This window comes from Desmodus rotundus, chromosome 6, assembly GCF_022682495.2.
Source record: "Desmodus rotundus isolate HL8 chromosome 6, HLdesRot8A.1, whole genome shotgun sequence".
Lineage (NCBI taxonomy): Eukaryota > Metazoa > Chordata > Mammalia > Chiroptera > Phyllostomidae > Desmodus > Desmodus rotundus.
The window spans coordinates 78,371,916-78,397,699 of record NC_071392.1 but is presented as its reverse complement, the minus strand read 5'-3'; the positions used below and the strand labels follow the sequence as shown (position 1 = coordinate 78,397,699).

Here is a 25,784-nt window from a genome sequence, read left to right as displayed (position 1 = left end):
ATGTTGCAGCCAGGAAGTCATTGTGTGTCTCCTTTGTATGCAATTGCAAATGGGCTCCATCTCTTGATTTTTCTTTGTATCCAATTTTATAATTAATGATTGTTGTGCTTCTTGATGTCTTGTTTATTTATAAATTTCAAATGTACTCCATTAGGCAGACCAACCAATGCTTTTATTTCCCCATTTTACTGACTGAAAAATTAAATACATAACTATTAATTTTTTAAGGGAATTTGCAAGCTGGCATAAGAAAATGGTCTTCATTGCAGTTTTATGCTCAGCCGTGAGCCAGCTGTGCCTCTATAAGGTATTCGTTTCAACACATTAGCTTCAGTTAGGAAGATGTATTTGAGCACTCAAACATTTGCAAATAATATTAGCTCATAATATTATCACATCAGAAGTGCCAACATCTGAACTTGGCATATAAAGCATATTCGCACTGTAAGGTCCGCATTTAATGAAGGGAATCCGAAACCAGGTGGGCCCTGGTGACTAGGTAGCATTTTGATCTTGGTCATTTTTATCAGCATTTTGGGGGCTAGTGGGAGTCTTGGGCATTCACTGTTCATTCACAAACATTAAATTGCACCAGTGAGCCCAACACTGTCCGTAGATTCAGAGACAAACGCAAACGTCATAGATGCCCTATTGGACAGAGCTGTGAATCCCCACGTCGCCTCCGTGGAGGCCGTGCCAGACTCGTCTTTTGTACAGCAGAGATGTTCTGTGGGGAGTGGCCCCTACTGTTGTCCCGTAGAGGTCTAAAGATCATGGGATTTTCAGGGAATTGAGTGGGTTGAAGACACCCATCAGGTTAAACAATCCAATAAAGAACCAGTGAGCTAACTGGTTCCCTCAAACAGCTGTCTTTGAAAATAAATGTCAAACGTGAAAGTTCCATCAAGACCAGAACGATTTCCCCTCCGATCATCGTGGTAGTACCTGGCATATAATAGGCATTAGATAGCTTTTAAAATTGATGTGTTTGTTAAGGAGTGGGATGGGTTGCATGGCCAGATAGTTTTGAGGAATGTTAGGCTTGACTTAGCACACCAGGTTTTTGCAGTGGGCCTCCTCGGAGTTTATATACGTCCAGGGCCCCAAGGTGAGGCGCTGCGTGCCGCGTTTCAACATTACACGCAAACCATAGACTGTTGTTTTCAAGAAACATGACTTATCCTCATACACCATCTGAGACTTCCTGTGTCCTGTGTAGTGCCAGCACCTGCATTTACGAGTCCTTCCTGATGTGTATGCTAGGACGTAGAGTCGAGAAGCCGTAAAATTTTATCAGCAGAGTTCCTAATAGAGGAGCTTCCCAACACCTGTGTCCGCCCGCCAGCGACTTTCTTCACACCGTGTTGCAGAACGGTAGGCAGAGGAGAGACGGGCCCGAGGAGTCTACAGGCCAGTCCTCTGGGGTGGGCTTTGTGGTCTCAGTCCCCTCGTCATCTCTAGTCTAAGAGTCTTGCAGAAAATCACCGTAGTCCCTCAGTTTTGCATTTATATTCGCATTCCTGACTCAAGCTTGCATTATTTCAAGCTCCCCAGAATCAGGAGTGAATCGATAGTGGGGTTTCACCAGGACCCAGAATCATGCTCATTTTCCCAAGAGTTTGACATTTTTATGAAAGAATCAGGCATGCAGGCCCAGCAGAATGCCACCAAGAATGTAGGGTCCAGAAAGGAATTTTCATCTCTTTCATAAAATGAAGTAGAATGGTAATCAGATTAAATAAATATTAGCCCTGGCTGGTGTGGCTCAGTGGATTGAGTACCAGCCTGTGAACCAAAGGGTCACTGGTTCAATTCCCAGTCAGGGCACAGGCCTGGGTTGTGAACCAGGTCCCTAGTAGGGGGCGCGCAAGAGGCAGCCACACATTGATGTTTCTTTCCCTCTCTTTCTCCTTCCTCCCCCTCTGTCTGAAACAAACAAACAAGTAAATATTTAATTATTGCTATGGGTCTTTAAAAATTGTCCCTCAAGTGTTTACCAAGAGCTAGAGCTGGAGGAACAAGCCAGTGCTACATCAACACCTGCCATGCTTCTGAGCCTCACGTTTTCAGGAAGATTTTAGGGGACTGGCTACAGTCTGGGGAGGAAGCAGTAAGGTTTGCTTGCCTAGGTCAGAAAATGCAGTCTTTATTTCGGTGAGTGAAGTTGAATAAAGTCATCACATTAAGAGCAAGAGTTCAGGGAGAATAATATGGCTGAAGCACTGTACTTTCATCTTTATTTTAAAGTATTTTATTTATTTACGTTATTAGAGAGAGAGGAAGGGAGGGAGGAAACAGCAATGTGCGAGAGATGCATGGATCAGTTGTCTCTCACACACCCCCAAGAAGGGACCGGTCCCACGAACCAGGCATGTGCCCTGACCGGGAATGGAACTGGCAACCCTTGGGTTCACAGGCTGCCATTTGATCCACTGAACCACACCAGCCAAGGTGTGCTGGCACCTTTTAAGTAGCTACCGTCTGTTGAGGGATTATTATAAGCCTGGTAGTGTGTGAAGTGATTAAATACTATCGTTTTAACCCCAGCACAAACCTTTAGGGTGAGGTACAAGGTCTGTCTGGAAAAAGTCCAGCCATTGTTCATATAATGAGAATGGTCTGAGTAACGTCACTGTAACCTGGCAGCCAAGGAGAGTGGACTGGAATGCATGTGTGAACGATGATGACTTCACTGTACTGGTCAGTGGGGGCGGTAGACACTGTTGAGTGAGCATGTGTACTGTGTGGCTGTCACATTCAAAAGGACTGAGTGAGTAGAGCAATGAGTCTACATCAGATTTTGCACTAAGCTTGAACATTTCCTTAGCAGAAGCTGTTCAGATGATTCAAAAGCCCGCAGCTATGAGCAACTGGTGATTGGCAGCTTCATCATAACGATGCTCCTGCTCATGCATCACGTCTCATACAGAGTTTTTTGGTGAAACATCAAATCACTCAGGGGACTCAGCCCCCTACAGCCCAGATTTGGTGCCCTGCGACTTCTGGCTTTTCCCAAAACTAAAATCACCTTTGAAAGGGAAGACATTTTAGACTGTTAATGAGATTCAGGAAAATCCAACAAGGCAGGTGATGGTGGTTGAGAGAACTGTGTGAGGTCTCAAAAGTGCCTACTTTGAAGGAGACTGAGGCATCATTGTCCTATGTACAGTGTCCTATGTACAGTGTTTCTTGCAACTTGTATCTTCTTCAAGAAATGTCTCTTTTTCATATTACATGACTGGATACCTTCTGGACAGACCTCAAATTCTCTCCCATGACCACCAATCAGTTGTTGAGGTTCAGAGACATCACTTTACTTGCCCTGAGTTCCCCAGCTGGTGCTGTCTTCCTCCTCGTAAGCAGCCTCTGCTTCTGTGTGACCAGTGGAAGACTGTAGTACTCCCATGAAGCTTTCTGGTCTTAACATCGATTACGCACTGTCACTCCCCTTCCCCTAGTTTTAAGAAGATTTTTGATGTAAGTGGACATTTTTTTGTTTAGAACCACTAGAGTAAGTGACAGATTCTTAGCCGAGTTCCTCTTAGCAACTTCTGATTTTTGTGCTTGGCTTCTTTTACAAACTGAGAACCAGTAGGCTTAATAGTGGATTGTGTTCCACAGTAAAGAAAAGAGGCCCCAGTTCCATTACAGGGCATGGTCACAGGGAGGATACCATTACACAGGCTAAATGGATGGGAGACGTGCTGAAAGTAAGGAAACAGGGAAGGATCTGTGGGTTGGGCCTCACTCCAGTGAGGGGATGGAGAGACAAGGAGGTGGCCCAGGAAATACTGTGGGCAGGAATCAAAGTTGTAAGCCAAGTTAGATCACCCAAAGTAACGATGAGCCCTGGTATAATAGCAGCAACGAGAGAAGGGGTGTAGTGTCCAAGAATAATCTTCGTTTGGCTCCCACTGCCACTTGGGCACTCCTGCCCCCGCTGTCTTCCTTTGTCAGAGCCCACTGTGCGATGTCGATTCTTCCTAGTGCATCTCCCATGCAGCCCTTGTGTCCGCAGCATCCTGGAACCACTAGTCTGCGCAGCAGCCCCAGAGGCTATGTTTAGATCGTGTACATACGCAACCTGGGACATAAAGTTCCTGTAAGTGTACGTTACAGTCACACAGATAGGGGTTTACTGTCAAGTTCCTTTCTAATTTAAAGCCAGACATCCTAGACCAGAGATCCTCTGATCCTAGAGCTACTTGAACTTCAACTCAGTGGTTTCCCTAGGCTCTGCCTCAGAATTAATCTGAGTAATTAATCTCAGAAATACACCTCTCACGCAACTACCTTTAAGCCACACCTGCCTGTAACCTCCTGTGGTGGTTTTTCATCCATTGCCTCAGTATTGCACACTGGGAAATGCCCGCACTTGCTGGCTATCAGCGCATTTCTCTGCCCTGTTTTGGAGATTCACTTACTGCGGGATGCTGAGCACTTACCGTGTGCCCAGGTATCATGCACACTCAGGACCTGCGATAGACACAGGGTAACTCAATCAGGCACATGTACCTGTAGTGTCTCATCTCTCCTCCTTGCCTGTTTCCTCTGCTTAATATTAGTATTTCCAGGAATTACTGGTAATTGTAATGCACCTTCTGCCTTGCCTAGATGACTGTATGATGTGAGGTAGAGTGAAAATAGAAGTGAGAGAAGAGTAGTTCAAGGCTGAGGTCCGTAGCCTATGCCCTTGCATAGGCAGTCCATTCGCTGAGATTTGTCAGCTTTTCTGTTTCTCTGTCGTTAAAATGAAAATATAACTTAGAACTACGATGTTCCTGTAGTTCCAGAAAAATGTACGTAATCAATTGTGAACTGTCTATTCTCTGATGATGCAGTTGTTCTAAATTGTAGGAATTTGGCAGACATTCCTAGAACTGTTTGTAAAAATTCAATAGCATGTAATTAAAGGCAGAGACTGCTATTTTACTGTTGGGTACATTAAAAAATTATATTATACATCATTTGGATTTGTCCCTGAACTTTGTTCCCAAAAGAATAATACCAGAAAGAAAAAAGGGTACGTATTTTTAGTCTAAATAGAGGTACAAGTTATATAAAGTAGCTACATTCACAGATGTATCACTTATACTGTAGCTATTTAAGACTAATTATGCAAAAGATAGTTTTTGAATGAATATTACTTTGGAAGTAGCCAAATGGAATTTGAACTACATCAAACAGTGATTAGGGTGCAATTTTAGGTTTCAAGCCTTGCCTGGCAACAGAGCAAGACTGCTGACGTTTTAAGCCTGTGCTGACTAACAGTTAAAGCCAGTATCAGTGCAACAACCCGGATGCTATAATAATGAGATGGAATATTTATAGACACATAAAGGCTTATTGCTCCTTGGAACATTCACCTCGTACAGAAGGACACCTTTTCAGGTGAGAAAACAGACACCTGGAGGTGTTGAGTGGTCTTAGGGAGGTGGGGGGAGTGGTGGCATTGTTTCCTTGGCTCATCTGGTAGGTTCCGTGAAGTGAACGTGTGTTTGTGTGTTTGGGTTCCTAGACCTGATTTGTGTTGGTGTGCCATCCCAAACGTTGCAGAGGTAATTGGAATACAGGGCGTTCTTGGTGTCATTCCTGAGGTTTTATGAAACTCAGTCAGAGGAACAGTAAAATTTCACTAGCTTTGTTGATAACACGGTGCAGAGCAGGTGTGCAGTATTTTTTTAATTACTATTCTTAGTTGTGTGGAATGAAGGAAATTGCCAGGAGAACTAGCCTATTCTGTCGGAGGAGAGGGCTGCTGACGTGCCGATTTGTTCTCACTGTTCATTTTCACGTGCCCACAGTGTTGGAACACAGTAATTCCCACATGCGTATCTCTCGGTCATTTTGTAAGTATCTGAGATATTTTATAACCTGAGACCTCAGCACGTTAGGGAGTAGGCTTCGATGATTCTGGAATGCATCTAACCTTTGGGACCTCTCCCTCGAAGGACTTCATGGTAAATTTAATGACATCAAAGACAAGTGGGTGTGGATTCCAGTGTCACACTGTAACCGAGCAGACAGGGGCCCGTTCATGTGGCACCTTGGTGCATGATCCAGCAATCAGTATTGGAAGAAACAGGTTTTTATTTACAATATTCCAGCCTGGGGGGGGCGGTGATCGGAGCACTTAACACTTGGAGCCCTCTTTTCCCACAAGACCCGGCGCTTCCCTTGCTCCTCAAACAGCTGAAAACCAAAAGCCCCCAAAGATCCCCATATCCTTAATCTTGAGCCGGCTGTGCCATCTCTCAGCAGCTCTCTCCTTCCGGATCTGGGGTATGTTGTCATCAGCCTCCGTGTTACAGTCCAGGAATCCATGTGCGTGGTACACTGGATCATGGCAAAGTCCAGGAAAGGCACATGTCTCAAGAGAGTGGCCTTTCCATTTGTTCCGAGTCCCAAATGCCCAGACAGAGTCTGGGTCTGCAAGGCAGCAGGTCACCATCTTGCGGGGAAGTCCTTGGCAGCTTTGGAGTCCGCCAGAGTGGGCAGGATCAAAGCAGCATGCCCGCCTTCTAACTCACCCCTGGCCCCCCCACAGCTACAGCCCGCATGGCTCCGGTTTCACTACCAGCCGCCTGCCGGTCCCTACCTTCACTGCCAGCTGCATTGCAGCTCTTCCTCCTCACTCCTCGCGTGGCTGCCCACCCTTAGTTTAAGTCCTGACCTGGAGGCTGCTGCGTGACCTCGTCTCTGCCTCCTCCCACAATGAGCTACGTTTGCCAGTTTCCCATATAGTTTGCGTTCTCTTGGCTGCCATCCCCAGTCAGGGCCGGAGTGACCCAGGGAGCCAGGGGGACCTGCCTCCTCTGGCTATGACAAGAGTCAGGGACAGTCTGAAAGTCATGCCCACCTTTCCTTAGGGGTTGCACAGCTATTAACACAGCTGTTAAGCTAGCTACCAGGTTGCCATTGTAATGCAGAGTGCCTTAATCCTATCCTCCTCCCTCCGTATCCCCCAGCCAAGGTTTGTGGGGACTTTGGGGGGCCCATTTCAACACCTCCTACTTCTTGGCTCTTTGTCCTTGAGAAATACCGAGTAACCTGTTTCACTCTCAGAGTCCTCATCTGTAAAGTGGCTTTCATAACGTGCTTCTTGAGGGTGTGGAGATGCAATAAAACATTGTGTGTGGATTTATATGGATACTAAATCAGGAAAGCATCAGCTATCATCATCAGTCTCCAGCATCCAGGAGGTCGGTAATTACACGCTGCTTGAGGGAACTTGTTCGGTGCAGGGGCAGGGTCGGGGGTGGACCTAGAAAAAAAATTATAGATTGTTTTATGTCGGGGGGGGGCTTTAACTCGGCCCCCCAGGTTCTGCCACGGATGAAGCCGTGGCGATGGTGGCTCGAAGCCTCTGGTCCGTGCAGGTCCTGAAAGTCCCTGTTCCGGGTGCCAGATGTCGGGGGGCTTTAACGCAGCCCCCCGGTTCCGCCATGGATGAAGAAAAAGACTACCAAGACATGATCTGCTTGGGGAGGAAAGGTGGCCGTTTCTCTCAAGGGGAGAAGGGCCCAGAGCCTCTCTCTCCAGGGGCTTTTATTAGGTTCATTCGCATAGGAATACAGATAAAGCTCATCAATCATTGTCAGTCAGTAAGGGTTAAACAATACAAGATTTACAGAGAACTCTGAGGGCTTATTCTGAGTTACAGCCAATTAGTTAGAGGGCCATAAAACTTTAGGCGTCAGACTCATCTCAGGTCTGGACCCTTATCTCTTAAACTGAGGGTACAAATTAAGTAGGTTTCACAGGAATGTATGTATTTTTGTTAGGCCTGATTTCCCAGGGAATCCGCCCCTCCCAGCACAGGACTGCACTGCCCTCTGTTATTGCTTCAGGCTTAAATCAGGCAAGGGAAGTAAGGCAGCCAAGAGATTAGGAGACTTCTTGCAGACAGAATGAGGACTCAGGCTATTTCAAAGCTGAGGGGCGAGGGTCCATCACCCCCTTTTTCCACAGCCCCCCGAGTCCTTCCCTGCGGGCCTCTTCCATGACCAGAACCTGTCTTAGGTTGATCCTCCCTTGAGGATTCTTACCCGTCATTGGCTAACTGGCCAAGCTCAGGGCCAAGCAGGGTGAAGTGGGCAGAGGTGACAACCTGCCAGGGAGACAAGCTTTGTCTCCTTAGTGGCTTATGGTCCCAACTCTGACTCAGCCTTAACCATGAGGGGTTACAGCCTCTGAAACCAGGCAGGGCGGTTCCCAACAGTTTTATGTTGAAATGTTATATCAAATTTTGCTAGAGGAGTGGAATCATTTGCTCAATTGTAGAACTATTTTGTAATATGAAAATAATAAAAGAAAACTACAATTAGGCCTACTTAATCTTTCAGATTTTCAGAGCTCTTTAATACACTCCATTTTATTTGATAAAGTGGGATCTCTCTTCTATGTATTTGCCTTCAGATTTGGCACTCTATATCAGAGACAGTAATCTGGGCTTAGTGTGTATCTTTCTTTCGTCCGACACCTTCTGAACAGAGTCTGGTTAGATGCCTTGTCCACTTAGCCAAATGAATATAAGCTGAGCTGATGGGTGGGAAATTTTGAAAAACTACAAAACAGAACTGGTTGAACATTGACTTCTCCAAATTAAAAATGCTTTGTTTGTTAAACCTTGAGATACTGTGATATTGGAGTCCAGCTCCTCAAGACCAGGGACTGGAAGGAAACACAAGATAAGACCAGGTGGGAGAGACATGTGATTGTGAAGTTGGGGGTGCCCGCTTTAAGGAAGTTGCTGGGGTGCAGGGAGCATAGGGAGAGAGAAGACCATAGAACCTGGGGGAAATACAGGTACCCCTTCAATGATGCGCCGTGAACTTGTGTCCGGGATTTTTTAATGTTTGTTTTTTATTGTAATCTTCTACTGCAAGTCTCAATTGATACCCTAGACTTAGGGTATCAATGCAGAAGAAGGATTCAGTCTTTTCATTGTGATTTTTGGGTCAGTCTTTATTTGACAGTAAGAGCAGAGTGAAGTACTTTATTTTTCATCTTCTGTATTGTCCATTAAAATGCAGTGGGTGAGGAGGAGGAAGCACGCGTGAGGTGAGCTCATGGGGTTGTGCTGGGGCGGGAGCAAGGAGGCGCGCGGTGGAAATCACAGGGGTGATTCCTGGGCAGGCACCGCTCTCCTAACGGAGGGCGTTTACGGTTAAGAATATTCCTGGGTACAGGGGGCTTTTCTTGAAATAATGAGACCGTTATTTTGGATTGTATTCCTAAGAGGCAGAAAATATTTCTGGTGGGGTCGTGGCTTCAGGCAAATGGTGATGGGGTGTTTGTACTGATATTGTAGATTTTATTTCTACATGAAATTGTACTCAGTCAGACTTAGTGCAGCTTATGCAGGAGTCTTATACTTTAGAAGTGTTTGCCAAAGAGCAAAATCTCCGAAGCCCTTAATTATAAAACTAAGAGTCTCAGCATATTGTTGCCAGCTCAGGGGGAGAAAAAGAAAGAACCCCCCCCCCAAAAAAAAATCACACACACACAGATTGCCCTGTTACCTTTCTTGAGAATGGACCTTTTTTTGACTAGATTCCTTAAGAGTCATTCTGAGATTAGAGACTTTTCATAAAACGAAATGACTAAATACATCAGCCTAGAACACAAAATCACCAAATGATAGCCTTTCAAAAAGATCTACCTGTATGAGCCTGTAACATCTTTCTCATGTAATTTAAATGCTCTCTTTTTCTCCCAGAGCTTCCTGCTGTCTTTTTGGCTTCTGCCTCAAAAGATAAACCAGGAACCCAACTTGTGTTGGTTTGACCCCCTAAATTATCTTTTCTGTATATAGGTGTTGCATTTTTTTAATCTCTCAAATCAAAATATATTTTAATGACTGATGTAATAAATAAATTACGGTCAATGTAAGGATTGAACCAAGTTTCTCAATTGTGGGGAGTAATTTTTTTCTTTTTTAACATGCTACAGTTGAAAGATAAAGGCATAAGCAACTGTCGTAAATAGTTTTTCTCTTATTTTCTCTGCTACAAAATATCGTTAACTACCTGTCAGCTTCCCACCTGAACACCCACACTGCCGTTTAAAAAATTTCCCATAGCCCATTTCATATAATGTACTTTCTGGATCTTCTCATTATTTGAAGAAAATAATTTTTCTTGAGAAAATTACAGGTCTTAAGGTTTATTCACGTAGAAAAACAGAGTATGGGTAAATATGCTTTATGCTCTGTAATTCTCGTTATTTACTTACCCTAAAAGCAGTAATGGGAATAAAATACTATATAATCATGGTAAGTATATCAAGGAATTGAAATACTGACTTTATTTAACATATCTCTAGTAGTAATTTTATCTGTGGATACTTTAAAGGAGAGTGAAATGTCTGTTGATTTAACAAGTGAAATAAAACTTCTAAAACACGTATTCTTATAAGCCTACCTTGTATGTTCCTCAGTTAGTTTTGTTGGTTTCAGGAGGGACTGTTCTCCCATTTCTTGGTCCTGTCGGTGAGTCAGAATGCTTCTAATTTGCTTGGATTTTTGTAAACTTTTGGAAAGTAATTATTGCTTTAACTGACAATATATTTATTATTTCTTCTAAACAAGCAGTTTAGCGCCCTTGTTATGATTTAGAACTTCTGCTGAACGTCGTCTTATTTTCCTAGCTTTCTTTGTCACCATGAGCTGTTCACCAGGCTCAGTCCCGTGTTCGCCGTTGCTTAGGGTGAACTGTGTGGGTGGCCCCATGTTAGACTGGGGTGCAGCAGAGAGGAAGACAGATGAAAATTTCTAGACTCAACACTCTGTCAATATATGATCGTCAATAACAAATACATTTTATGTCAAGTGGTGGTAAGCTCTATGAAGAAGAGTAACAAGATAATGAAGGAGGCAATGCCAGTGTGGGGGGAGGGGTGACAGAGATGGCATTGTATATAGGGAGGTGGCCTTGGATTCCGTGCCTCTTGCGAAAGGCCCCGAGCACCAGGCGTGAGCCCTGGCGATGGAGGAGGAGCCATCTGCTAGGTGCTATTGAACACCAGTTCCTCGGATCTCTTGCTTTGTTTCCATGCCATTTATTACTCTAGTGTGTTCTTCACTGTCTTTTCAGAAAGTGCCAGGCTTGCTTTTCAAGTACAGTATCAGTCTTGCCAGGCCCGGCAGACGGTGCTTATTTTGGTCTGCACTTTGTTAGCAGATCAGTTCTATGCTAAGTTCAAAAGGCACTCTGATTTCAAAAGTCATTCTAATCCTTGTTCTCCTAGAGGAATAGTGTAATAGGCACTATGGGCCTGCTAGGCGGATATTGAAGTTTTTAAAAAAATTCCCCGTCAAATGAAAATGTGCTCGAGTCTCTCTGGGACTGTGCTCCTTTCCTCGAGGTCCCTACCCCACCCCCAATCCAAATCAACAGGAATAATTCTACGTAGCTGTTTGAAACAACATTTACTCTGAGCTTGCCATCTTGCCAGCACTGTGCGACACACTTTCCATCCATCACTTTATTTAGCCTCTCTGGCTGTTCGGGGCTGTTTTACAGACGAGAGGAGTGAGGCGGAGTAATGGTGAGCAGTGCCAGTGATGCCAGGGACAGTAAGCCGTAGCGTCAGGATTGGCACCCCGGCAGTCCAAGCTCCCGTTCTCCACCTCTGCCCTGCATGGACTCGGCAGGGGGCGGGGGGGGGGTACAGTCGAGGTGGGAGTAGGGTAGACACACAGGAGTTACGAAGCCCTCTTTGACTCGTAGTTCCCCTACCAGTGCTAAATAGTATGTGGGTTGTCCACATGTGCATCCGAGTATTATTAGTTGGGCAGAAATTCCCCCTCTAACCATGTGCGTAGATGGGAAATTGTTAGCCTGCCCGCCAAGTTGACAGATCTGTCTTCACCACCTCCACGGGCCCCTTCTGGCTTTCATTACACTTATCAAAACAGAAAATGCCTGGTGGCCACTATTCGTGCCACCTTCTCTGAGTGAGTCTCCAGTTTGGGGGTTGGTATTTCCCCCCTCTCTCCCCTTGGAAGGAATTTCTCTCCCCACTTTCAGGTTCGTGATGCCCTCTAACCTCCTACAGGAAGCCTTTCCATTTTTCTGTTTTACATGTGACTCTTTTTGTAAGGCAGTTTCTTATATAGCTGTTTGGAAAGCCAGACTGCCCGTGTTCAATCCTGGCGGCACCACGGACAAACTCAAACTGTCTTTTCATTGCTCGACTTCTTTGGGCCTCAGTTCCCGCCTCTGGAAAGCGGAGGTGATGGTACCAACCTGACGGTGTTACTGTAAGGTCTCAGTTAGATGACCCATATAAAGCACACCGCATACTGCCTGGCTTTGACACTTAGGTTTGTGTCAGTGCATGTTAAGCACTGTTACTAACACATGTTAACTCTTTGGCACGTTCCACGTGAGTTGAGGACAGAGGTTGTGTGATACAGATTTTTGTGTCCCTTGCCTATAGTTTCTTATGTATAGTGAAGCATTGGAAGGAAATTTACTTCATCTCTATTAAGGGTATCTTCAGAAAGTCTTTTCCTTAGATAAATGAGCAATGAAACTAAATTGAAAAATCTTGTTTGTCATCTCATGTCATATAATAGAAACTGTAGGAATTATTATCCTGTGAACCAGTCCTAAAAAAACCTATATATATATATATACATATATATATATATATATATTTTTTTTAAATCTAAACTGGTTACATACAACATAGCACGAATAAGGGAAACTCTAGCATCTGGGATCATTATAGCTCAGGTGTACTTTTGCTTTTAGTGAAGTGTTCTCTGGCTTTATGTTGACATCACCTATATTGGAAGGGAGAATGCAAATTAATCTTTGGAAGAATTATATGGCTGTGTTCCACATTCTTCTGAGCGCTGGCTGAACATTTAAGGGGGCTTTTAGCGAACCTACTGAGTACATTGCTGCATCGCTTTCTTCCATAGAATTCACTAGCTGTAACCCAGGCTTTCACCAGGATGAGGAGCTCTTCCAGATGATACACTGAGGCTCCAAGTGGCGGGTAGCCGGCTGGTGTTGCATTCTGCATATCGGTGCACAGAACAGTGTGGCTACGCAGGGTACTCTCAGCCCAGACTTCAAATCTGCTTAGAAAAAAGAAAATGTATACATGAATACTTAGCTAGAAGATGTTACTTCTTTGTGAAGGTAATATTCTTACTTGCGTTTATACTTTTTCTTGTCCCCAAAATGATTTGATGGGACGTGAGCAATATTTTAAGCAATATTCCGTTGAGAAGCCTGGCATTTTCTAACCCACAAACTGTAAGTGGGCCAAGCACTATAGGCGGTGTTGGAGCAGTGCTGGACTGCTTGTGCTTTGTGGACTGCGCCCCTTCACCTTGGTGTCAGAAGGAGGACCGTCAGGGCAGCGCCGACCCGCGCCGGCTGCTTTGCAGGTTGTGGCAGGGGCTGACATCCTCCACAGAACTTTCCACGCATTATTGCTCCTGCTTTTTGTAAAGAATGGGAAGTGTGTGTGACAGGAGCTTCTAGAGAAGTGAAGCCAAAGAGGAAAGGCGAAAACAGGATTGAAGAAATTGGAAACATCTGAACTCTACATGAGCTCCAAAGTCCTGACTGGAAGGACTTGCGTCCCAGCACAGTACAACTGTGTCGGCCCTGCCGATGGGGTGACTGCAGCCTCGGAGGACAGGGAGGCGTCTGTGACCTCTGGACCAAATGTCATCCGGCTGGGATGAGGTAGTTGGGCCTCTACATGACATTCCCTCCTTTGACTCTGCTTCTTTCCACAGAAGAATAGTTTCATTTTTAAAACAAAGACCCTGAGGCCCAGGGAGGTTGAATGGGTTGTTCATAAGCAGACAGGCCACTTTTGGGAAGTGACTCCTCTCAGCCAGAGGGCATCCAACTCTAAAATAAGTTGCCTGTGGGATATGCCAGTTCCATGCCACCATCAGTGTTTTAGGCAGAATGAGGTTGTCACTTGTCAGGGATGCTGTGAAGAAGATTCTTGCAAAAGGGTTCAATGACCTGTTAGCTTCTGCAACTTCAGATTCTGCGACTGCAGCTCCAGTTTCATTGGTTTAATAAGACCGTATTCTTCCCATAGCCCCTTACGGAAATGGATCTCTGAAAGCACTTTGTTACATTTCTTTTTAAAATAGCAGTTAGCTCTGCATCTCAGAGACTTTACAGTGTACCGTGTGTATCATTTGTTTGGAATATTAGTTCACCAGCTAATAGCCCGCAATTTTAGTTTTATATGAAAGGTAGTGTGGAGAAATAACGCTGCAGCTTCACACTAAACCAAAAGCTCAAGACAGCTTCTTGTTGCCGAGAGACCCTCATTTTCCCAGCTGTCAGCCTGACTGATATTTTAATTTTTCTGCCCTGTAGAAAACTTCAGTCTCTTATCCAATAGATAAATGAATGAACCCCCAGGAAATGCAGCAGAATGTTTCTGTTTGCCAATGCAATAAATGCAGAAGCTAATAAATGTCTACTTCCATCAGGAGGAGGCGTGTAATGAGTAAATGATGAGAAAAAGAATTTGGGGAAACAAATGATTCATCCAATCTAGGCTGACAAACAATTTCTTAATAACTTGGCCTGTAGTTGGAGAGAGGGCTTTCACCAGGCAAAGAGAATGCCTGTTGAAACTAAGGCTAGCACACGGCCATTTACACCTAGCTGCTGATGGATGTAGTCTGGTTACATGTGGGCCACACTGTGCAGTAAGCCGTGATTCAAACACGGCCTGGGTATCGCAGCCCTCCCTCGCTCTGTAATTTCTGTGAACGTGTGCTAGGAAGAGGAATCATTTCAGGGCCTAATTCACATTCCTAACCCCAGATTACATTTCTGTTTCACATTTGTCTTTTTAGTAAAGACCTTTCTTAAAAGTAAAGTCCCTTTCCCTTGAGATGTGTTCACATCACGGGTTCCACAAGAACTCCTTCCGTGCGAGTGAACATGCCGTTCCGTGATGCCCTTGCTGGGACTCGAGGCTCCGAATCCCCGGCGCCTGCCTGTGTGGGAGCTAACAGGACATGGGATGCTTCCTCCCGCACAGGTGGCTGCAGTTTTGCTCACGGGTCTTGTTTGGAAGGACTTGCACTAGCAGAAGGCACAGAGTGGTTGAAGTGGGGTAGATGAGACAGCCTTGGAAGGAGGAGAGCCGTAGTCCATACTGACGACGTGTGAGAGAGCCTCCGTGCCAGACCGAAAGATCACTTGATGAGATGCATTTTATTATCGCCCCTTTGTGGGATCTTTCTAAGAACAATTCTCGGAAAAGTTGTGTGGAAAAGATTGGCTAGCAAACACCAGCAGTTTTCAGGGACAGATTTTCATGAATATTTCTAGAAGACTATCAGATTTGCTTACCGAGTCTTCCATAATTATCTTCTTCCCCATTCTATACCTCTCACTGCCCCCCCACACACGTTTTTTATTATTTTTTATTTTTTATAAGTAAAACACATTCTGGCATGGGTTAGTACCCCACGAATGAGTGCATTTCTGCAGTAGAGCAGTGAAACCTTCAGGCAGTTGTAGGGTTTAGGGCCACGATGCAGGAAAATGTTAACCAGTCGTCAGAGGAAAGCTGGACAGAGCAGGTGCTGTACTGCCTGAGAGATGCGGGAACCCGCACAGTGCTTTCCAAGGGGGAGCCATTGTGCCTGAAAGCTAAGACTTTTCAGTGTGCTTCTATTCACATGCATATTTCTATGCGGATCTTTCAAAGGCCTTTCCTTTGAAATACAAAAAGATAAACATGTCTTTGAAATGGATAGGTGATCCTTTTGCCACTTTCTAAACGGTTCTCCATTTCATATCTGAGATTTTTAACCCTTAAATTAAGACTGACTATTCTGTTCACCTGAGCAGTTTTATATGTGTTGCCAGCCCTTGAGAGAACCATGTCACGGTTGTTATTTACATCTGAGTTTGGTCTCAAAACCCGATGAAATTAAAACTTGAAGTAGGTGTTTCATCTGCATTGGATCTCATTTTGCTTGGTTATCGCAGTCCATTCTTATGTGACTGAATGTGGAGGTATTATATTTATTTGACAAAGACAATCATGAATTTGTCAAGTACCACGTAGAGTATCCATTGCTTTTCATCAAAGAAACTACAGTATTTAAAAATCTCAAGACCTAAGGCCTTAAACTTGGACTTGGAACATGAGACCTGGGCTATTGTGTTCGGGCACTTGCTGCCTATGGGACATCAAGCAAATGTGTACCCTTGGTGAAGCTAACCATTCTGGGTAGGTAGAATGAAGATAGTAGCCTCTGACCTGTCTTCCTTCTGGGCTGTTTGGTTTTTGTTTTGTTTTGTTTTAATAAGTTGAGATAAATGGTTGTTTTCCCGACCATAATTGCTGTTGGGAAGTCCAGGTCCCCACCAACCTCTCGACACTTGGAACCCCGGCTCTGATGGATTTGAGTTCACTTGTAAAGGGGGCATCCCCAGAGCCTCTGCTTTTTTCTAGGCACTCTTTCATGTGGACATCCCGTCCCTGTGGGTTGTAAACACTGGAATCGAGTAACTGGTTTTTGAAAAGTATTTCCCTCCCCTACTAGTACCTTGCTCTTAGGCTGATGGTAAATATTTGAGTGAGTAAAAGATGAACACCAACCTACTTAACAAATGGCAGAAGAATTTTAGACACCCCAGGAATAAGTCGGGCCTTAACCTTCATAATTTAAAATAGTTTTTCCCCATTTTAAAATAATCTGTGCTATTTTATCTGCATTGGCCTTGTGGGTGAATTCATCTATAGCTTGTGCAAATGTCAGGCTTTTGTTTTTAATGTTCTGTTTTTGAGGGAAGCTGGTACAGTTTGGAATATTAGAAGAAACTGATGTGTAACTGTCCTTATTCTGAAATCTTTTGACCAAGAATGAAAACATAGGAATTTAAATACTTCTTCTCTCCTTTGCCCTTTTCAGGAGAGGAAAAAAAGCCCAAACAACTCATCCTTGTATTGTATGAGTGACCTATTACTTATGTTAGCTGTCCTTTGTGGTTGGATATTTATGTTGCTTTTCATTTTTAATATTTAAACTCTATGATGAAAAGTTTCTAGTGAAGGCATTTGAAATGTGTTGCCTTAAATTGTACCTATTTATACTCTTACCAGCAAATTATGTGGGGGCCCATTTCTTCCAATACTCATCGACACTTGATAACATTCGTGTAAACAAAAGCAAACAAAGAAAACGGCCACTTTGATAACGGTAAAATAAAATGATTTTGCCAAATGATTCTGTCTCACAAATTTTCTGTGACCTGTCAAATGCCACTTACAGGGAAATGCAGTGGCAACTACCAATTCTCTAGGGCATTTTGACACTCAGGAGATTTTGAAGAACGACATCTTCTCTTAGGTGAAAGTTTTACTTAGAACATAATAAAGTTATTAAAATTTTTTTCCTCTTTGGTTGGGTTTTACCTAGTTTTTCTCCTAGACCTCTGATAGGGCACAATGCTGGGGACAAAAGTAAATCCACAAATGAGAAACTGCCCTGGCCGGTAATGCCACGCCCCTTATCTGTACCACACCCAAGGCTCTGTCCAGTGTAGGTGTTAAATGTCTGCGTTAACACCTTGCTCTTAATGAGTTAGTCACAAAGTCAGCACAAATAGCTTTCTCTGCATAGTCACAAAATTGTCTTTTGAAGCTCAGGAATGCGTTGCCATTTCTACCTCCTCCCTCCTGAAGGCTTTTAGCTGCTAACTCTGCTGAGGTGTCAGAATTTTTTTCATCATCTTGCTCTTCTTGGAGAGACTGCACAGTTTGGGATTCTGAGTCTGTCTGCGGCGCTCTCCCTTTATGTGAGCTGCTTATTTTCTATAGTGTTGGAAACGTATTACTTCTGAACAAATAGATTTGATTCAGTTTGCGGTTGCTGCTCAGCTGGTGCCCAGGAGAAAAGAAATCAGCTCTATCAGGTCTGTGAAAGAGTTCAAAGGTTCGCTCAATTTTCAGGAAACTTTTTCTTAAGTAGATTTTCTGGATCAGAATGAGTTATTGGTGCTGGCCTCAATCATATTTTAAAAATTCAGGTGCTGGGCAGAAAGAAGTGGGAAGAAGGCAGCGTCGTCCCGGTGGCTCCAGCCTCTCCTGTCAGGGTCCCTTTCTTCTCTGCTGCTTTCCTCCCAGGAATGCCATTTTCACTTCACACTTTGACCTTGGGGGGCATTGGTGGTGCTCCCGCCTGTCTGGTCACAAGTCCCCATCAGGAGGTGAACTAGAAAAGCTAAAGGATTAGTTCAGAGTTTATCAACCTGCATTCCAAGGAAATCACCATGAGGTCTCCTAATCTGTATGAGAACCTTTAATATTTGCTTCTGCTCTTTGAGTTCTGTGATTAATAATATTTTGAGTCAATAGGATAGGCCTTACACGTTGGAGGAACGCCAGGTGGGATGACAGAGCCTACTCCCTCCCGTGATATCTGGGTGGTCATACGGAGCTCTTGGAGGCCAAGAGGACCACAAAACTGAAGGCACCTATCTTGTGTAGTGTAATGGATTAGTCATTGATATTTGTCTCCCCACTAGGCTTTAAAGACGCCTGCATCCTCATCCCTAGTGCCCACCCCTGGGCCTGGCCCATATGAACTCGTCAAGAATAAGTGCTTTTGAATGAATGAATGAATCTTAAGTTTGCTGTCAGGGGTCTGGAAGGAGGGCAAAGTGGGCGAGGCGATTTCATCAAAGGAAACGTGTGTCGTAAATCCCGCAGACGATTACTGTTAAGCTTGGATGGAGGTGCTGTGTATGGCTTTCTTTTCCGGCCGTGGCTTTCAAGAGGGGGCTGTGTGTGTGTGGGCACACCAGCATGTGTGCTGAGCAAGTGCAGGAGAGTTTCTTACATTTGGCCAGACACCAGGGGACTGGCTAGGGGACGATGGAGAGCAAGCCTGGGACGCATTGTCAGCACAAACGTGAAGCTGTCTGTGTAGAGCCATCCAGTGGCTGCGCAGTTAGATGTAGCATCGCCTCATCTAGCTCTTTTCAAGTAAGACTTTCGACCTTGACAATGACTGACACGTTACATAGCCCTCAGGAGAGCAAGAGGTTCCTGCGTGGGGAACATGTAGTAATTTAAAGTTACTATCCAGGACTTGCACGGCATCATGGTAAATTCTCGAGATAACCCTTCTGATAACTGTGAAATTGCTTTGTCTCACCATTGTAGGAGAGACAGTGAGGCACACAACCACGTCAGAGCAAACAGGTCTCAGGTGTGCAACACGGAAGTCTAAAAGGTGAGGGGAGAAGGGAGAGACTGTTTTATCTCAGGTAGAAGAGCTGGAAACAACAGAAAGATGTAAGGCCTTGTACTGACATTATTTTAGAAATCGCTACTGGTAAGAAAAATTAATACCTTGTATTTAGGGTAAATCTCATATAAGCGTGGTTAGTGGTTGCTGTGGCAGGAAAGGGTCAGAAAGTTGCTGTCCCAGTAACATCTGAGTGAGTTCTCTTTTTCCACATGATATGAATTAGGCCCAACGCCTGTCAGAAATTAAGGCATAATTAGTTCTTTATTAAAACAACACAAGCCCATGGTAAAAACTTAAATTGTTACAGAAGGCTATTTAATAAGAAGGAAAAGTGTCTCGTCCTCACATCCCTTTCCAGGGTTATCAAATATTTTTTGTAGAACATTTCTAGGTTTATGTGGACATATAAGTATGCTTACATTATAAAATATACTATTCAGTTGTTTTACAGCTTTCTATTCTTTGTACCACTTGGACCTTTTTTCACCCGTATAAGTACAAGTAGAACTCCTTTATTTCTGAAGGGATTAGAATGAAGTTTTACAGGGGAGAGATCTCTGATGTGAAGCTTGGGATTTCTGACCAAAAAAGCTAGAGAATTTAAAAAGAAAGAAAAACACATCTAACTTAAGAACTGGATATGAAGAACAGTTAGGTATTTCAGAGAAGTATAGGACTTTAGAGGTTCATCAGAAAAACCACTTCCTAGGAATAAAAAGAATTCAGCCTAGTGATCCTAGGCACTGTAATGCTTTATTAGTTAGGCATTTGTTGGTGTAACTTAGACATTTGTGCCTGTCTCTCTAGTATGCTGTAAGCTCCATGGTAGTAGGGCCAGGCATCCCGTTTGCTCCCCATTACATTCCAAGTCCTTGGCCTGGTGTCTGACAGACTGGCGCTGTTCGTGAACTGAAGAGATGGACAAATGAAAGGAAACAGAATGCCAGCTGAGCGTCCGGTACAGTGCACATAAATTCCTTAGGTGACGAGGCCGAGTCATGAGGTAGTGTAGCTAGTAAGTGAGATAACTTGCACAGTGGCAAGGTTGTCAGTGAATCTAGGATTTGTATTCTAATTGGAAAACTAAATCAAGAAAAACCTGAAAACTCTTAATTAGTGAAGTTTCCGAAGTGCTTGGAAGAAAATTAGAAATGCTAGTAAAAGCTCTGAATATGTCTGTGTGTGTGTGTGTGTGTGTGTGTAAGAATGATAGTAAAGATGGAATGAAAAGGTAATTACAAAAGCAGTTTATTAATTTTGCCAAGGTACCCAGGAGACAATGGAGTTTTCATGAAATGTGGCTTCTTAGAGATGGTAAGATTTGAGTTAAACATGGCTTTAAAATTTTTATTCTCCCTGTCCTTTGTTGGAAAAGGAGAGGGGCAGAAGGAAACATTTCTGAAAGTAAAGCTTTCCTGCAGAGGAAAAAGATGCTCCCAATATGTCATTGCATTTGACTTTATTGTAGTTACTCGTGAGGGGTAGACAAAGCAAAGATGTAGAGCATAATGAAGGCTTATTTCTGATTAATTTGACTCTATATCATGAAAGTAGAATGGCTTAAATTAGAAAGAAGGTTTTGGGTTTTTTTTTCCTTTCTTATTTAATAAAAGTCTAAATAGAGGTTGTCAGTCCAGGGCTAGCTTGGTGGCGTCAGTGCCACCAGACCCCCAGGCACCTGCTGGTTCAGTCCTGCATCCTAGCACAGGATTTCCCTCTCCAAGGTCAGCCCATGTTCCAGAGAGGCTGCTGGAGTGCCGGCCATTGCATCTACATTGCAGCCTGGAAAAAAGACAAAAGGCAAATGGGCTGAAAAGATCCCCTACCACCTGAGGTCAGCTCCCTTGAAGCAGCCTCTCCTAGGAAGTCCTACAAAACAATTCTGCTTACACTTCAGCCTAACCAGAAACAAGGTGGGAATTTGGGTTTGATTGACCCTATGTTTAGCTGAGAACTGGGGTTATCTAAGGAGGAAGGAGAGATATTGGGGTAAGCTACTGATAGTCTTTTCCTGGGGAATCTTCATTGATCTTTCCAAAGAACTTAAGAGTCAGGATTTTTGATTCATTAGAATCTGCTAAATTAATAATTTATTATTGTTCGTTAGTGATATATATTTGAAAAAGTAGGGCCAAGAAAAACTACAGTGCACTTGTGGATGTACACAGATGGTTGTGAGCAGGAATTTAGGGATACTTGGGATAAACATGTAGTCTTTGGAATTTATTGCTCACACAAAACAAACAGCATTACTCAATGTTAAAAAACCAGAGGTTCAGTCTGAATCCATCCACCTGATGAGGGTCATGTGTAGCCGGGTAGGTAACTCATGGAGACCCAGGCTCTGGTGATGGTTTGGCAGGGGAGCCGAGGGTGGTTGGCGGGAGTGGCACTGAGACTAGGAACCTCTGGCTCCCACAAGGAGAAGCCAGGCTCTAAGCCAAGTGCTGAACTTAACATTGTCACGTTGATAGACACACCCTTGGAGATAAGGCCTTGATTTAAAAAGTAAGACTCAGTTTAAATAACCTAAACCATCCCTTGGAGTGCCTTTTAGAAACAGAACACTGAATCTGATATACCATGAATCTGACCCACTGTTGGCAGTTGGCAAGTTATTTAAATATTAGCTTTGATTTTCCTGTCTTGAATTCAGTAGGAGGGAAGGAGATAAAGGGAGAGTCCAGAGACAATGGAATCGGAGATCATAGGTTTAAGGGGCGCCAATAATGAAAGGTTCTTTAAGATGCCAGGTCCTCTATTCAAGGGCCACTTTCTCACCGAGGGTTCTCAGATTCCTTCTGCTGCCCAGCCCACCTGTAACAGATTTCAGAGGGTGCAGGAGCTACGGGGAGGGAGGGCGGGGTAACACTCAAAGTAGCCATCCGGCTTTCTGCTAGAAGGTTTCTCTGGTGAAATACTGAAACCACTAGATCAACTAAATTTAGACCATTAATGATATTTTAAATTCTACAGCTGTTAATATTGATGAGGTGAAAACGTAGTTACATTGCAGTGAGTCTCTTCATTCTGTCTTATTTTATAAAAAGACAGGACAATGGAGGAACCATGAACTCTCTGGGGCCACCTAATGCCATTCAGGAAATGACTCTTTCAGGGCCCTGTGCCTGGAATTGTATCCATGTTGCCTTTGCAGCATTTACTTGCATCCCGAAAGCTTAGCTCTTGGGGGGAAACACACTTACCTGTGTCTAGCTGCGTACAAGCACGCTGTGACGACAGCAGGTCCACAGTCGCTCCTGTAGAAATGCAGTGAGGAGTACATACTAATACCAGAGTAAACTCCGTGATTCCTGTACTGACAGCTGTGAACCTGCTGCGCCCACCATGCATTACAGCATTCCTCATGGGTGAGTGTTATAACAAAAGGCGTAAAGAAGTTTCTTTTGAATCTGAATACCTAACAATAGGAGTGCTCTTACTGAGAGTGTCAGAAGGAAGAGTTCTGTGGGGTCTGTAAACACCAGACCTTTGTTTGAAACAGCTAGCCAGGTAGAGCCACACTGGTGTTCGGATGGGCTGTCGAGGGATGGAGACCTGCAGTTAGTGGTGCTCACAGACCAGCTTAGACAGAAGAGAGCCTCACTTTCGGCCCGCCTGCTCATATCCAAGGCCAGACTTGTCTCTTCTCTCACTCACTCTTGCTAAACATGAGTGGAGTTGCCATAGTCCTTTAATGGACGGTGCGTTGTGGTCATCTTCCTCTAAGAAGTAGTGTCGGGCTACCAGAATACACATTGCACCTCAGCGCAATGTGTTACACGGTCCTGCCAGGTCTTCATGGGAAGTATTTTGTGAAAGCACGAAAAGGAGCTGGTTAACAAGTTTTTCTTGTGACCTTTTGGATTTGCTCTTTTCTTCTGTGCTGCATGTATGGTGATATTAGCTATAATAGAAAAGAAAGAAGGTTCAGAACCCGAGAAAAGATTGCAGGAATACTGTGTGTGCATGTTTTCTTTTGATCTAATTTAGACCGCGAAAGCAGACACTTTCCAATCTAGCAATAATGTGTGTCTGTGCATGTGCATTTTAAAATACGCTTTTAAAGGGGACACTCTCTGCAAATGGGAAGTGGCAGTGAATCACATTTAGAAGCCTGGGCCACAGCCAGCACAAAGAAACTTGGGAAGGATGCCCGCTCTTGTTGATTCCCATTGTCTTCCTTCGCTGTCGAAAAACTGTTGTCTTGGGTGGTAGAATACCAGATGGGAATGTATCCCCTAAATTCGAAGTTTAAGGGAGATTGGGAAGAAATAGTAGAATACTGGCATCCGAAACCAGTCACACTGTTTTGCCCAAGACTTTGTGCTGTCGCTTCGGCTATCTTAGCAGGTATGATGAATTGGCCGGGAAACACCTACCCCAAACTCTGTCCTCCTCCTTTGCTCCAGAAGTGAGAAAACAAAGATCGTCAGTTTCCCAGCCTGTTTTGCAGCTGGGGTTGTGTGTGACATAAAATTCTGGCCAAGGAGATGTGAGCAGAAAGCTCTGGAGAGGCTTCTCTTCCCCTACTTCCCTTCCCCCTCCTCCTTCCTTGGACCGGGGGCGTGATAAATGGAGCAGCAACAGCTATCTTGTGACCGTGCGGATAAAAGCCAAATGCTTGGGATGGCTGAGAAGGAATACAGAGAGGGGCCTATTTATTTGATGGTATCCTTGGCACCTGCATCAGCTCTGGGTTTCCAACCCCCAGACTTCTTATTACGTGAGAGAAATAAACCACTCTCTCGTTTCAGCTGCTCTTTGTAGCTTTAAGTGTTATTGTGCTGTTGCTGCCGTTGAGCACAATGTTAAGCGATATCCATTTCCTTCTTACATGGGAGAGCAGACTGATGCGTCCGTCAATTTGTAGGAGACAAGTAGTAAGTGTAGTATTCCAGTTTCTTCATGTTCTCTTGTAGCATTTACTTTAGACTCGTCTCTGTCCCATCCTCCTTTAAGTAAAAACAAAAGTTGGAATACAGCTTAGCATTGATGGTGTCACTGCGTGTTCTGAATATAATGATGAACAGGATGAGATCCTTGCTTTTAGGGGTCCGTGGACTGGTAGAGGAGACCACACGTACATGCGCGTTGTCGGCACAGTGTGGTAAATGCTTCGGTAAGAGTCCGGCTGCTGTGAGATGCAGAGAACGGGTGTGAACCAGTTAGCTTTACAGTTTAACGAACTGCTCCACACTCAGTGGCTTGAAACAGCCACTGTTGCGATTCTGCAGGTCCCCAGTTTGGGCTGCTAGCAGCGGGGCGCTTCAGGTCTGGGCCGGGCTCCCTGGGCCGAGTGGGCCTCGGTTTTGTGGTCTAGAGTGGCCTCACCCGGGACGATTTGTCATCTCTCCTTTAGCAGAAGCTTGCTGACATGGCGCCTGGCAGGGTCTCAGGAGAGAGGCTTGTGTTCGCAACTGGCACACTGTCACTTTGGTCACGTTCTGTTGGCCAGAGCGAGTCCACACGCACAGCCCAGGTTAAGGGGCGGGGAAAGGCTCTGCCCATACATTACGAGAGAAACCACAGGGTCCTGCCGCCCAGGGGCATGAACGCAGAAGAGAGTCAGGAGCAGTGGCCAGTTTGGCAGTCTACCACCGGGCTCCGAGGGAACGGGGAAAAGAGGCACAGCAACCGTTTTCTTAAAGGAGTTCGTGTCAGACGTTTAACATTCAAGGATGACAGCATGCTCTTTTCACTAGCACTTCATAGGAAGCGATGTGATCAGTCATCCTCAGTTCTGGAATCATTGTTCAGTATTGCCAGTTTCTACTCTTTCCTTTTCTTTTGAACATTAGTTTTAAAAATAACCCGTAAGACGATGTTGGTCAGAGAAAGGACAAGTTGCGTGTCAAGAAGTTCAGGATAGAAATGGTGGTTGGACTTTTCTTTATTGTGTCTCTCCTGGACCATTTAAGGGGATTTTTGTTCACTCAAGATGCTTTGTAATTAAAGGAAGACGGAATCCATGAGAAAATCCGTTTGGGGATCATGATGAGCAGTTACTTCCTGTCTTGGAGATTTATAATGCATAGTCCCGGCATTGAAGTGCTTTTGCTAGTTAATGGAGTTAATTGGATTTCATTGGTGATAAGGTCCAAAATTATTGGTTTGGTTTTTATATGGGCTAACATTGTCACTATATCTGTGTCTATATCTATATTTATATCTATATCTGTATTTATGGTTGTCCAAAGAATCCATTTAAGTTTTTTCCATAAGATAAAAGACATTTTTCATGTTCGCCAGTAACTTTATTGATTTGGATATTTCGAGTATATTGGCTATTTCCCACTATTGGCTTTTTGTGGGTAGATGCCCAGGTGCTGCTGAACATCCAGTGCATAAGGCAGCCCCACAGCAGAGAATTATTTGGCCAACATGTCAGCAGTACCGAGAAACTTCACAAACCACTTCGGACACGTTCAGTCAGTCACAGCATCTTCTCCACATACAGCACAAATCTTCTTTTGCGTTTCAGTTGAGTTTTTACCTTTCTTGAACA

At 44.3% G+C, this 25,784-nt stretch overlaps 1 protein-coding gene across 4 annotated transcripts in view; it reads left to right on the top strand.

The window, feature by feature from the left end:
* The window catches only part of CHCHD3 (coiled-coil-helix-coiled-coil-helix domain containing 3), a 261,885-nt gene that overhangs the window by 172,067 nt on the left and 64,034 nt on the right, over window positions 1-25,784 (top strand). The window lies entirely within an intron of this gene.